The 14565-nt window shown below is 47.9% G+C and overlaps 1 protein-coding gene across 1 annotated transcript in view; it reads right to left on the reverse strand.

Moving 5' to 3' along the window:
* The window catches only part of CHD1 (chromodomain helicase DNA binding protein 1), a 1592763-nt gene that overhangs the window by 203673 nt on the left and 1374525 nt on the right, over positions 1-14565 (reverse strand). The gene's annotated exons all lie outside the window — the stretch shown is intronic.

Consider the following 14565-nt stretch of genomic DNA (forward strand, 5'->3'; position numbering starts at 1 on the left):
GCGTCTATATACTCCAGCGACGTCATCACGGCGCACGACGCCGACGACGGACGCGGAGCCGCAGGGGACGCCTGCAGACGACGCCTACCGACGCGCAGGGGTACTGCTACGCAAAAGTTTCCGGATCCAGACTGACGCCTGGGGATATTCTAAGGTAAGGAATCTAATACTAACCTGTTTCTTTCAGATTGACAAACCTTTTCCACTTAGCAGCGTAACATGCTCTAGTGGTGGGGCGTCTAGCTTCTTTGATAACGTTCACACATTCTGGGGGAAGGTTGAGGTAACCAAACTCTATGACCTCAGGAGCCAGATCACTAGGTTCAGCTGAGCTGGGTCCGGGTGTCTGATCTCTCCATGGTTCTGCATTAATAGGCGTGGAGATAGGTTTCGTTTTTGGTGTGGTACTACAGACATCTGCAACAGCGTGGTGTACCACGGTTGTCTGGCCCAAGTTGGAGCGATTAGGATGAGCGTTAGAGAATGTTGCTGTAGTTTGCGTACCACTAATGGAAGTAGTGGGAGAGGAGAAAAAGCGTACGCAAATAGTTTTTTTGACCTGTTCATCCATATCGCATTGCCTTTGGGCAATGGGTGTGGGTATCTGGCGGCAAAGTTTGGGCATTTTGCGTTTTCGTGGGTGGCAAAGATGTCTATTTGAGGTTGTCCCCACATTTGAAAGAACGGATCAAGAACTTGTGGATGAAGTTCCCATTCGTGGATTTGCTGAGTTTGTCGACTTAGCAGATCTGCCATAGTGTTTTGTACTCCTGGGACTTGTTGGGCTAATAGGAAGATCTTTAATGGTATAGCCCATCTCCATATCTGCTGTGCTAACTGAGAGAGACGCAGAGAGTGCGTCCCTCCTTGTTTGTTTATGTAGTACATAGCTGTCATATTGTCTGTGCGGACTAAGACAGCTTTGCCTGACACTGGAGTTTGAAAAGCTTTTAGGGCTAGAAACACAGCAAGTAACTCTAGGTAGTTGATGTGGATTAGCTTTTGTTGCGGTGTCCACCTGCCTTGCATGGTGTGATGCAGGAGGTGGGCTCCCCAGCCGGAGAGCGATGCGTCCGCTGTTAAGACTATTTGAGGAACTGGCTCTAGAAACGGTCGCCCGTTGGAAAGGTTTTTGGTGTTCCACCATTGCAGAGAACGAGGAGTCCGACCGTCTACCAACACTAGGTCTGTCAGTTGACCTTGAGCCTGGTTCCATTGGCGTGCTAGGCACTCTTGAAGTGGACGCATTTGCAATCTTGCGTGAGGTACTACGAATATGCAAGATGCCATCATTCCTATGAGCTGCATGAACACTCGAGCTGGTAGGGAGTGTTGAGACTTGAATTTTGTTAGGAGAGTTTGTACACTTGTTATCCTTGCTGGAGAGGGATACGCTAGTGTTAGTTGGGTGTTTATTGTAGCGCCGAGATACTGTTGCATGTGTGAGGGTTGTAGATGCGACTTCGTGTGATTTACTGTGAATCCCAAGTCGTGAAGCAGTTGAATGGTAGCGTGAGTGTGTTGTACACACTGGCTGTATGAGCTGGCTTTTATGAGCCGGTCGTCCAGATATGGGAAGACATGAATATGCTGTCTTCTTAAGTGTGCTGCTACTACTGCTAGGCATTTGGTAAACACCCTTGGCGCTGTTGTGACTCCGAATGGGAGCACTTTAAACTGGTAGTGCTGCCCGTCTAGCACAAATCTGAGATATTTTCTGTGCGCTGCGTGGATGGGAATATGGAAGTAGGCATCCTTGAGATCTAGAGTGGCAAGGAAGTCGTTTAGTACCAGTAGTGGAAGGACCTGTTGAAGTGTGACCATATGGAAATGGTCCCACTGAATGTAAACGTTTAGAGGTCTGAGGTCTAGGATGGGACTTAGAGATCCGTCCTTTTTTAGTATTAGGAAATACAGTGAGTATACTCCTTTGTTTTTCTGGTGCTGTGGAACTATTTCTTTTGCATTTTTCTGCAGGAGGGATATTACCTCTTGACTGAGCAATGTTAAATGTTCCTGTGACATTGGACACTGCTTGGGTGGTATGTTTGGGGGGGTAGATTTTAGTTCCAGACAGTAGCCTGATTGAATAATTTGTAACACCCACCAGTCTGATTTGATGTTTTCCCAGGCTGGCAGGTATCGTTGGAGTCTTCCTCCGACAGGAGTGGAATGGGACGGGGGAAGGAAGTCATTGGGCAGGGGTAGAGGCAGAGCGGGAGTTGTTATTGTTACCCCTGTACCCACCCCTTTGGTAGCTCTTGCCCTAAGTGGATTGTGTGGGGGCTTTGTATGAGGCAGAGGCTGTGTCTGAGGAATATCCTCTGGTGGCACCTCTCTAGGATGAGCGACGAAATGAACGTCTGGGAGTCTGCGACTGCAGGGCTCCCATGGATTTGGCGGTGTCTGTATCTTTTTTCATTTTTTCAAGAGATACGTCCACATTGGGTCCAAATAGGTGTTGCTCATCAAAAGGTTGATATCTCCAACCATCGGATCTCCTATCCGAGCCCCTCAGACTACACAACACCCCCCACCTCTAATCGACTATCTGACTCTCCTAACCCAGCACAGCATCAGAATGTCACGCACCTCACCCCTCCCCCCAACGTGCTTGTCACTCACCCACTCACTGTAACTACTACACACCCCTCACCCACAGGCATCGAGCACTCCTCTCCCTCCTCCTACATTCTCCACACCCACACCCCCCCACCCACCACCTCACACCTCCTACTAGTCCCGCAGAACCCCTCACCTCCCTTAACTCATCTCCCCTTCCCCGCAGCAGCCTCATCTCTCACCCAATCTCACGATCCACGCTTAGTCCCCACTTCCCCACCCTCCCAACAAGTCTCTTAGAACACACCCCCCCCTCTACCCCATCCCCTCCTCCTCTCTCCCCCCCATTCTCAGCCCCCACTTCCCTCCATGCACCCCCACCATCGCAAGCCTTTACTCATCCCCCAACTCGCCTTCACCGCCTCCCGCCAATGCCCTCACCATTACCACCAACGTCCCCCCTAGCTCACCCACACTTTTCACCCCCAAACTCCCTCACCTAACGAATTTCATACCACTCACTGATTCCGCAGAACCCTGCACTAACACTAGCGCAACCATCCCCCCCCTCGCCAATTCCCTACTCAATCATTCACCCTCTGCTCTCCTCCCCACCACCATCCCTAATCCCACACTGGACATGATTATCTCCACCCTCGTACAAGTCAAAGAAGATCTTCACACCATCAAAGAACTCCTCTTCGCACACCCCAGACATCCCCGACCCACCTCTACTTCCACGCTCAACAAGCACCCCACCCGCCCCGCGCTCAAGAAACCCCCCACCCGCCCCACTGTCCCTTTCACTCAACACGCCCCACATTGGTTTTCTATCCCTAATCGCAATAACACCAACTGCCCCCAACGCGCCCGTAATCCCTTCTCGGACCACGACATACACACCCTCCTCCGTTCTTATGCCCCAGCTCCCCTAAAGAACACAACCACCACACACCTTTCCATACCCACGATTCTTTCAAATCCCCTCAGGTCACCCACACAAAACAACAGAAGCTCCGTCCCCAAGAACCTCAGAAAGGTCCCTCTCTCACTAGTACCCCCCACCACCCTCTTCACCCCCAGACTCGAATGCATTCTACTCAACTGCAGATCGGCCCCTAGACACTCCTCCGCCATCGCGGATCTCATCATCTCAAGGGACCTCGACCTAGCTATTCTGACCGAAACCTGGCTATCCGAATCTTCTACACCTATATTGGATATTCTGGTTCCCCCCAATTACCAAATCACTAGACTCGACAGGAACAGCAAGACGGGCGGGGGAATCGCATGCATCTCTAGGAACAACCTTGCTGTGACTAAAGTCACCGTCCCCTCACTCACCTCTTGTGAACTTTTCTGCCTCGAGATCACCAGCGGGGTCAAACCTGTATGCTCCTTACATGTCATCTACCATCCACCCGGGGACAACCTCACCTTCTCCCAACAACTCATGGACACGATCTCAACCAACTCCGGCCGGCAAATCACTCATATCTACCTGGGTGACTTCAACCTTCACTGGAATGATCAGAAAGATGCAGTGGTGAATAGTCTCAAATCTTTCCTTAATGCGCTTGACCTCACCCAAATTTTCAACAGCCCGACACATGACAAAGGATCTATCCTCGACCTTATCATCGCTAAAGAGGAATCTACCCAACTGGAGGCAATCCAACCCTGTGACTGGTCAGATCACCACATTATCACATTCTACATAAATGAAAAGGTTAAACTTAACCCGGCTCAACCCTACAAACCCAAGATCTGGAAAAGGGACATGAAGAAACTTAGCCACAACTCTCTGCCTTCCCACAGCACCAGCCTCCTCCTTCCCCCCCCACCGGTGCTGCTGACGTGCAATCTCTGACCGATCAATACCTCAACTCTATGACCACAATAATTAATGAAGCCGCCCCACTGCAATTGAAGAGAGCCTCTACCAAGATCTCTAACACATGGTATGACGGCAGACTCAATGAAGATAGGCGTGCCATGCGCATGGCAGAGCGCACCTGGAGATCAGTTCCCTCGGCTTTGCACCTTAAAACGCTCAAGAAAAAGAGGAACGCCTACTTCAGAAAAATCAAGCGCTCGAAAACAGACTTCTTCAGCCTCCAGCTTGACCAAGCAAAAAATCGTCCAAGAAAACTGTTTGAACTAGTCAAAACTCAAACCAAGGAACAACCTCTTCAATCTAAGAGCACAACAAGTAATATACCATCCTGTGAAGACTTTTCTGCTTTCTTCAAGCAAAAAACTGATAATATAAAAAGCGAACTCCTCAATGACGTAAACCGATATTCTAGCCACATCAGCAGAACCACCACTCAACCTAAAAATAACGCGGCATGGTCGTCCTTCGACACCTACTCAGAAGAATCAATTAACAAACTGCTCGGCACCTTGAAGCCCTCTAATCACCTCATAGACCCCCTACCTGCTAATGCTGTAAAAGACTTCATCCCCCTGCTCCTCCCTCTCTGGACTAAAATCATTAACAGTTCCCTACAACAAGGGCTCATCCCCGACTCCCTCAAGGTAGGACAAGTCTCGCCTATACTCAAGAAACCTACAGCTGATCCGCTCGACCTAAACAATTACCGCCCTATCACCAATATCCCCACCTTGGCCAAACTGCTGGAAAAATGCGTACAACTCCAACTGACAAAACACATTGATCAGTTTGACCTCCTCAACCCTCATCAATCAGGCTTCCGAGCAAGACATAGTACGGAAACGGCTATGACGCACATAATTGATGACGCCCTCCAATTCCTTGATCACAATGACTCTTGCCTTCTCATCCTACTTGATCTCTCCTCGGCATTTGACACCGTCAAACATGAGAACCTACTCGAACTGTTAAACACTAGAATGGGTCTATCTGGGACTGTTCTCAAATGGTTCACCTCCTTCTTACATAATCGGTCTCAGAAGTTTAAGATCAACAACATGCTGTCCTCAGCTGTACCCGTATCATTAGGCGTCCCACAAGGATCTTCCCTATACCCCACGTTGTTCAATCTAGTCATGGAACCACTCACCACCTTGCTCCAAGCATCTAATGTGCACTTCCATATGTACGCTGATGACACTCAACTCTACCTCAAACTAGAATCCCCGGATGACATCAAACTTCTGAACTCCACGCTCAGAAACACCCAATCTTGGTTGGCCGATAATCACCTGAAACTGAATGCGCAGAAAACTGAGTTCCTTCTGATCTCACCTCCTGCGAAAATCTCCACCACCCAATCTTGGCTCAAGCACCTAACCGCACTCAACATCCAACCCACCATTGTGGACTCAGCGAAATCCTTAGGGATCACACTTGACACCAATCTCAACATGCAGCAGCATATCAGTAAAGCAACTAAGGGAGCTAATTTCCAAATCAACACTTTGAGGAAACTTAAACCCTTCTTCCCAGCTAAGGACTTCCAAACTGCAGTACAAGCCCTAGTCATCCCACGCATAGATTACGGAATTGTGGCTCTCAGCGGACTCCCCCTATCTACAACTGCACCACTAAGAGCCTCCCTGAACGCTGCTGCGAGACTGATCACTGGATCAAGAAAACATTTGCATATCTCCCCTGATTTCAGATCCTTGAACTGGCTGCCTTTTGAAGCCAGAATACAGATGAAAATTGCCTGCATGACACACATGGTTGTACACCACAAGTCACCCAACTACCTCACCCAAAAGCTGTCTGTATCAGGAGGCTCGAGAACTAACAGAAGCTCAAAAAATCTCCTCCTGAAACCTCGAAGATTCCGGAAGGAGAAAACATACAAACGATCCTTCTCAGGAATGGCACCTAGGATCTGGAACTCACTACCTCCCGAAACGAGGCTGATCTCCCCCACGGCATGTTTTAAGAAAGAAGTTAAAGCCATCCTAATGGCTAAATTCACTTGAACTCTATTTTGTTCTGAGCTAAGACTATATACCGTCTCTTTATTAGTTGTTTACTCTATTATCTACATGTTGACTTTTTTATCTATTTGTTTTATACTTTTATCGGATTGCGATCTTATTGTGTTACACACATTTTACCTACTACTGTTATTGTTACTAAAGTCTGCTCAATCACCCCCTTGTTTCCCTTACCCCTACCCGCTGTAAAGCGCTCTGATATCTGCAAGGATCTTGCTCGCGCTATATAAAACGTTGAAAATAAATAAATAAAAATAAAGAAGGGCACTTTGTACCTCAGGTTTGAATCCAGATATACGTAGCCAGGCGTGTCTGCGTAGTAAGACGCTGGTGTTAACTGCTCTAGACGCAGTATCCGCTGTGTCAAGGGCACACCTGATGGAGGTATTTGTAATGTTTTTACCCTCTTGAATGAGTTTGTGTGCTCTATCCTTGTACTTATCAGGGAGGAGTCTCATTAGTGACTAACTCGTCATAATGTGCTCTATCATATCTGGCTAGCAATGCCTGTGTGTTGGCAATACGCCACGTTTGCTGCTTGAGACGCAGTTCTCTTCCCTGATGCGTCCAGTAACTTAGACTCTTTATCTGGTGGGGCAGCATCACCTGGTGTTTGCGAGTTTGCTCTCTTGCGTGTGTTGGAAACTACAAGTGAGTCTAGTGGTACTGGTCCTTTAATATATGCTGGGTCTGAAGGGGCGGCTTTATATTTCTTCTCTATACGAGGGTTAATGATCCGAGTTCTGACTGGATCTTTGAAGACTTCAGAAGCGTGTTTAATTAGTCCCTTAAGCATTGGTAAAATGGATGTAGACCTTTGTGCGTTATCAAAGGTATCCATCAGAAAGTCTTCGTCTACAGGGTCTGTGTGTATGTCTACCCCGTGATATTGTGAAGCCCTGTGTATTAATTTGTTAAACCCTACAGTGTCTTCTGGTGGGGAAGGCCTTGAGGGGTATAAGTCATCCTGAGGGACATTTGGGACATCTGGAGTGGTGTAATCATCCCATGGGTCAGGTGATCCTGTAGGTGTGGCTGGATCAGGCATGTTACCCCCCCCATATTATCGGAGCTATCATCCCTATGGTCTATAGAGGATGCTGGGGAATGCAGTGGTATGGGAGCCTGTGGTGATGGCATAGGTGGAGGAGAAGGGGAAGGCAGTGTTAAAGGCGAGGTAGCCATGTCCTTCTTTGCATGCGGAGCTGAAGCTGGTTTGTCCAGTGGTCGCTTCTTTGAGGCCAAAATTAACTGTCCAGTGATTGGGTCTTTAGCCAGAGTCTTTTGAGCAGGGTCTGGATTAAATATGTCTTATGCCGGAGGCCGATCTTTTGGTGCCGGAGAAGGTTTCAGCACCGAAGGGGCTTGCTTTGGTTTTTTGACAATGTCCTTTGTCGGGGAAGCAGGAGTCTTTCTCAACTCCGAATGTTTTTTTCCGGCTCCGAATGTTTTTTTCGGTTCCGAAGGTTTTTTGGGGTCGGGTGTTGTTTTTGGATCCGACTGTTTCTTTGGATCCGATAGTTTTTTCGGTTCCGGTGTTTTTTTGGAATCCAAAGCTTTGCTTGGTTCCGACCTTGGTTTCGGTGCCGAAGGAGTTGTGAGTTTCGGTGCCGATGGTTTGGACGTCGGCGTAGCCGGTGTCGATGTCTTTTTCGGTGCCGGTAAGGTGGCGCCGGCACCATGCAAAGGCTGACTCGAGCCCGAGTCGCCTGAAGGCTTAATTGGCTTCTTAGCTGGGCACGAAGGTGGGATAGTAGAAGCGGAGTGTCGGTGTGCAACCGAGCCAGAGGGCGAGGGTGTAATCGGGGCCTTCTTTGGGGGTGTCGAGGTAGGGTCGGGGTCGACGGTCTTACTTACGACCCGCTGCGCTGGAGTGATGTCCGCGACATCCGAATCTTCTTCATGTTCGGAACCGCTGTCGACGTCTTGTTGTTCAGGGACGTTGAGGCCTTCCTCAAAGATGTCGTCCGGAATGGAGGTTGAAGATCGAGCCGTTGTTCTTCTCGCTCTTCGGTCCCGGATAGTCTTTTTGGAGCGGAAAGAGGCACAAGCTGAGCAGTCCTTTGCCTCGTGCTCCGGAGAAAGGCAGAGGTTACACACCTCTTGAAGGTCGGTGTGGGGAAACTTCGACCCACATTGAGGACATTTTTTGAATGGCGTCCTTTCCATGAGCTGGAGTTGAGGCCTAGTTAGGCCCGAAGGCCGATGACCGGAATCGAAGTATTAGATGTTGAAGAATAGCGTTGAATGGAGAAGCGTTCAAAACTTATTTTCTGAAACTTGGTGAGGATTGCGCGCCGAAGGAATTCGATTTCAACACGGATCGCTGGAAACACAACCGAGCCCAGTGGCGGAAATAAACAATCTGGGGATGGAGCCGATGACCATGGGCAGTATCATCCAAAGGAGGAGTCACCTATCCTGTGACTTCCAAAGACTTTTCTACAACAAAACAAACTGCAAACATGCGGGCCCAACACTAGGTGGCAATCTATGCATAGTGTGCAATCTGCAGCTCATATCCCTCGTACACACTATTACAGGAACAGATACCCTATTAATTTTCTTGTGCATGTTCTTAGGAGCAAGGGTTATGGACCTTTTACTAATTCTGTGCCCCCGTCCCTCCTCTTTTGTGTGACTGAGACTGGAGAATACTTCTTGGGACGTCGACCCTGTGACCAGGACAGCCTCATCCCAGCTTAGGGACCAAGGAGTAGTCGCGGCAAGATACCCGTAAACTGCATCCACCCCACAACATCTTTGGAGCATCTTCAGCATTTTTCTTCCCTTGCATCAAGACCACTCCATAGGAATCTACTGCAACACAGATACAGTGTCTGGAATTGCTTGCAGACAACTTCTTCTGTGGAGGTTAATGTTTCAGGACCTTGCTAGTCCCCCTGACTAGCTCCCTGCCAGAGTTAGTTGGCCAAGTAACTCTACCCAACCGCTTTGGCATGTGCCCCGGTTTTCCTGATAAAAGTTGTGTCAAATTCATTCTAATTTGCCAACGCTTGTTTGCTGTTGAGTGAAATGTTTTGATTCATTATGCCTTTTAAATTCCATGTCTCTGCAATCTTCTGGATCATTTTCGTTGTGGTGTCTACATTTATATAAGAACTAGCAGCCCGCCCCAGCGTTGCCTGGGGCAGAAAGGGGCTGGGGGCAGCATTTGATGCTTGCGTACACCCGCTCCCGCCCCGACCCCCTCCCGCCCCCCTCCCGCCCGACTCCCTCCCGCCCGTCCCTCTGTGCACACCCGCTCCCGCCCCCCTCCCGCCCCGCTCCAACTCCCTCCCGCCCTGATTTCAATGAGCCTTTACTTTACCTGAACTGCCGCTCCTTCCCGCGATCTTCACTTCACCACCGCTCCTCTTCGCCATGACGCACCTGAGCCGCCGCTTCTACCCGCGCTCCTCACTTCACCACCGCTCCATGTCCGCCGCTCCTCCTCGTCATCACGCACGTCGCAGCCAGCGCTACGTCGCGGCCAGAGCAGCGTCGCGGCCGGCGCTACTTTCAGGGCACTACTTTTTTTTTTAAAAGTTATATTTATAAATGTACGTTTATTTTTTATTTTTTATAGCCTATGTCCATCTGCACACCCTGACAATTTCTACAATGTATCGGGTGTGTGGATTGGCGCTGTGGTTCCCGAGTTTACCTGGCTCAAAGGTGTGTGTTCTCTCTTTCTAATAGTAGTATAGATATAATCTCTTTTTATAAATTGGTGTTGGATTTCTATAGTGTTGTGTTGATTTCTTCTTCAATTGTTAAGGTGCAGTTAAAAGCTTTACACTTGTCTGGTTCCTCTATGTAAGCCTTGCTCCTCAGTGCCACAGATACCCAGGGCTGAGCTGAAAGTGTGACAGACGAAACCTACTGGTCCTAAACAGGTTGGTAGGAGTAATAAACAGTGAGGTTGCACAATATAATACACCCCATTTCCACAAAGAAGTATACTCCGAGGTAAATCGTCTAACGCCAAATGTCCTGTGCTAACGCAGAGAGTTGAGGAGGAGTGCCTGTCCACCTGTTTTTGCAGGTAATACATGGCAGTGATGTTGTTTGTTTTGAACAGGACTGTTTTGTGATGTATGTGGCAGAAGAAGACCTTATGAGCCAATTAAATTGCCAAATACTCCAGGCAGTATATGTGGAAAGTCTGTTGAAGGGCTGTCCACAGACCCTAAACAGTCATGTCCTTTACACATGGCCCAAGAGAGAGGCATCCGAGGTGATGGTTACTTGGGGAATTGGGTGTAGAAAAGGCCTGCCCTGCACCAGATTGCAGCTGTTCCACCACTGCAGAAAGCTATGGGTGCTAACCCAACTCAACACCAGATCGTCCCTTAAGTCCTCCGCTTGTGACCACTGTGCTGCCAGGTACTCTTGGAGTGGACGCATGTGTAAGTGAACGATGCAAGAGGCCATCGTGCACAGGAGGTTAATCACTTTTCGCACTGTTAGCTGATGATATGGCAAAAAAGAGGAAGCAGGAGCAGAAATGCTCGGATCCCTGCGAGACTGGGATAAGCTTTTCCCAGTGGCTGAGTTCAGTATTCCCCCTAGGAGGGGCTGCATTTGTAGAGTTTGGAGATGGGACATGCCCACGTTGATGGTGTAACCTAAATCGTAGAGGATATCTAAGTTGATTTGCGTGTGAGCCAAGCACTGCTGCTTCTTTATCAGCTATTCATTGAGGAATGGGAAGACATGGACGCCTGTTTGGTGATGGGACAGTGATCTGCAGGCAGTAATCCTGCTCTACAACAGCAGAACCCATTGGACTAAGGTGATTTTTTACCATTCAGGAAGAAACTCCTGCAGACTTCCACGGCAGATGCTGTGTGATTTAGGGGAAAGGAGAGGAATTCACTGTTTGGCGGGTGCTCCCTTAGGAGCCCAATCTCTACACCATGCCTTGGAATGGTTTCCCCTAAAGGCACCCCTGGGGTAGCCTCAGGAGGCTTGTGGCTGGTGCTGCTGCCTCTGGTAGGAAGTAGAAGCCTCTGGGGAGGTGGCTTTGACACCACTGTGGAACTGTTAGCAATGAAAAGTTGCATGGGGTCATGGAGACTTGGGAACGCTCTTTGCTTTGGCTGTGGCTTTTAAATTCTTTTTCAAGCATCTGATCAACTTGAGGCCCAAAGAGGTGTTCTCCATCAAAGGGCATGTTGATCAGATGTAGCTGGACTTCAGGCTTAAAGCTAGAGACACAAAGTCAAGCTGGTTTTTGGTTACAGGACACTGGAGTTAATGCCTCTGGCGGTGGTGTCGGCCACATTGAGAGCAAACCCAATGGTGTTGGAGATTGTTTGCCCTTCCAATACAATCATCTGTGCCTGTTGTTTATACTGGTCAGGGAGATGTTGTATAGGGTCACCCATTTCATCCTAATGAGCACAGTCATATCTAGACAACAATCCCATGTTTTTGGTGATCCACCAACAAGTTGCAGATTGTGTGGCACGTTTAACAACCCACACACACACTTAATGTTAGTTCAATATCCATAGAGCAGTAGCCAGAGTCTTAATCACCCGCATTGAGTGCATTTTACATGTTTATTGATGGGATAGGTGTTGATACACACTGTACCTACTGGCGCATTTATCGGCATAAAGTAAACACTACAATGGTTTTTATCATACACAGTGAATTTGCACTGTAGGTTCTAACCCCATTATCTATAAGAGGCTGCCTGTATAGTTTCCTGAAAACATAGCCCCCTCACAGCACAGTAGTAACATATGAAATGAGCTCTCACTAATCATAGCAGCTAAGAAAACAGCTCGTAGACAAGACGCGCATGCTTCAAGAGAGAGACGTGACTGTCACGCACTCGCGCATGCTCGCAAAGGTATAAGCATTTTTCAACACGCGTGCACACCAAACGATAAGCGAAGATACTTGCGCAGCTGCTTTTGCCGTAAATACAATGGACACCTCCTACGGATGCCAGAACACCCATACAAGGGCATAAACTTCCGGTCACAATTGGTCATTTACTGCTAATTGAATCCAATTAGACCATCAAGGAGGGTATAAATAACGCCCCCCAAACGTACTACCGCATTCCCAGCGGAGCCACGTGAGGGGCAACAAAGAGACATTCTCCACTAGGACTCGTAGCAGACTGGCACGAGTAACCCCTAACGTTCAGTGGCTCATGAGGCTAATAGGAAAGAGGAATCAAGTAGGCATCCTAATATCTCCTTTTGTTTACCCTACTCACAGTAGATAAGTCCCAGAGTCACAGATGGATAAAGAATATAGAGCGTGTGTTTATGTTAACTGTATGTTTGTCTTGTCGATGTCCTTTTTTTACAGGGTCACCATCACAATTAGAATGACAACATCTGTCTAATGATAAAAACCCACACCATATACATATATTTTTCTAAGGTCACTGAACCATGAATGCTATGAGGAGTAGAAGGCAAAATCGTTGTACTTTTTCCCTCTTTTTTCCAGGTTGCGCAATTAGCAGAAACCTTTGATATTATCCCTACAGGTACATTTTAGCCTGCATACATTTTCACTTTTCTGTAAATTTAACCATATTTTTACATATAAAAACGTGAGTAAGGTGGGGATTAGTGCCCCCCGTCCTGAAGAAGGAGTTGATCTCCGAAACATGTCGACGCACCCAAGAGGTATTGTACATAATGTTACATAAACACCTCGAATCTCACCATTTTAACAGTATCAGCCCGGGGGCCCATTACAAATTTTTGGGGGAGTATACCCCGCGAGCCAGGTACTTTTTAAATCACTCACTTACAACCCCACCACCCACTCACATCCAACCCTTACATGCACCACGCATAGTCATTGGATAAGTGCTCCCGCGCAGCCGTAGGTAGTAGCACGCCGCATCCCGTAGAGGGGTGCGAAGACCCCAATGATGAAGAATGATACCAAGGGTCCTTTTGGTGTGTGAGGGGTATTTTAAAAACACTTTTGTTCTCCACCATTGTAGAGAACACTTAACACTCCTGTGTGGATTCTTTTTGTTTATACATATAAGCCAAGGTTGGTAGGCTGTGGCAGCCTGGAAGGTGGTGTTCCCGTGTGGGCTCAATGTCCGGCCCCTAGAGAGGAGGTGAGTGATATGGTGGTGAGAACAAGTACTTACTGTTTTCTTCGGACGCTGGCCTGAATGGGCTGTGGGTCTGAGACCTCGGATCCAAAGGCAAAACCGGTTCTGGGCTAAAGGCTGCAATTTGTTCTACCTCAAAATCTCCTTCCACTTCTTCTTGATGTCTTCGCCTAAGATGTCGAAGATCTTATCAGTTTGGGGCTGTTACATGGCACGTCAAGCAAGCCGACGATCACAGCAGTTCTAGATCGTCTTTATTTCACTGTGCTCGCGTTCTCAATGAGCTCTGACGGATTAGACCAGAGTGGTGTGTTGATAAACTGGAAGACATAAATCCGATGGAGGGACCACGGTGGAGGTGATGAAAAGTGGCTGCAAACAACTGTAGAGGATACTAGGAGTGGAAGACTCGAGAGGCGCTGATGAAGACCACCAATTGGCGTCGACTCAGAGCCCCAGTGAAGCACATCCCACCTCAAAGGTGGAAGAAAACAATTTAACTAGGGGGCCGATTTTCATGCGCATTACCATTTACAGGATGAGTCACTATACCTCATGACTTGAAAGACTTCTTTGAAGAAATAAAAGTTGTACACAACCGAGTCCAACACACTAGATGGCAGGAGTTTGCATAGCATGTTTATCTACAGTTACACAAGCAACAACCATAATATAAGGGCATGAATGTGGAGATTGTTAATATATCTACAAAAAATAACTTTATTCTTCATTCTACACAATGCAGAAAAAAGCAATTCACTGAGGTGTGAATTAATTCTTGATTACGGAGACTGTATGATGGGATACGATATACGCTTATTAAATAGGCTTAATCAATTTTATGTTAACCACTTCCATGCTAATGACAAGGTCAGCTCGTCATGGACTGCCCATTCATTTTTAAAGAAGTGTTGAGGGACCTGAAAGGATGGCTCCCTAAAGGTTTGCTTTTA

The sequence above is a fragment of the Lissotriton helveticus genome, chromosome 2_1 (genome assembly GCF_964261635.1).
Source record: "Lissotriton helveticus chromosome 2_1, aLisHel1.1, whole genome shotgun sequence".
Lineage (NCBI taxonomy): Eukaryota > Metazoa > Chordata > Amphibia > Caudata > Salamandridae > Lissotriton > Lissotriton helveticus.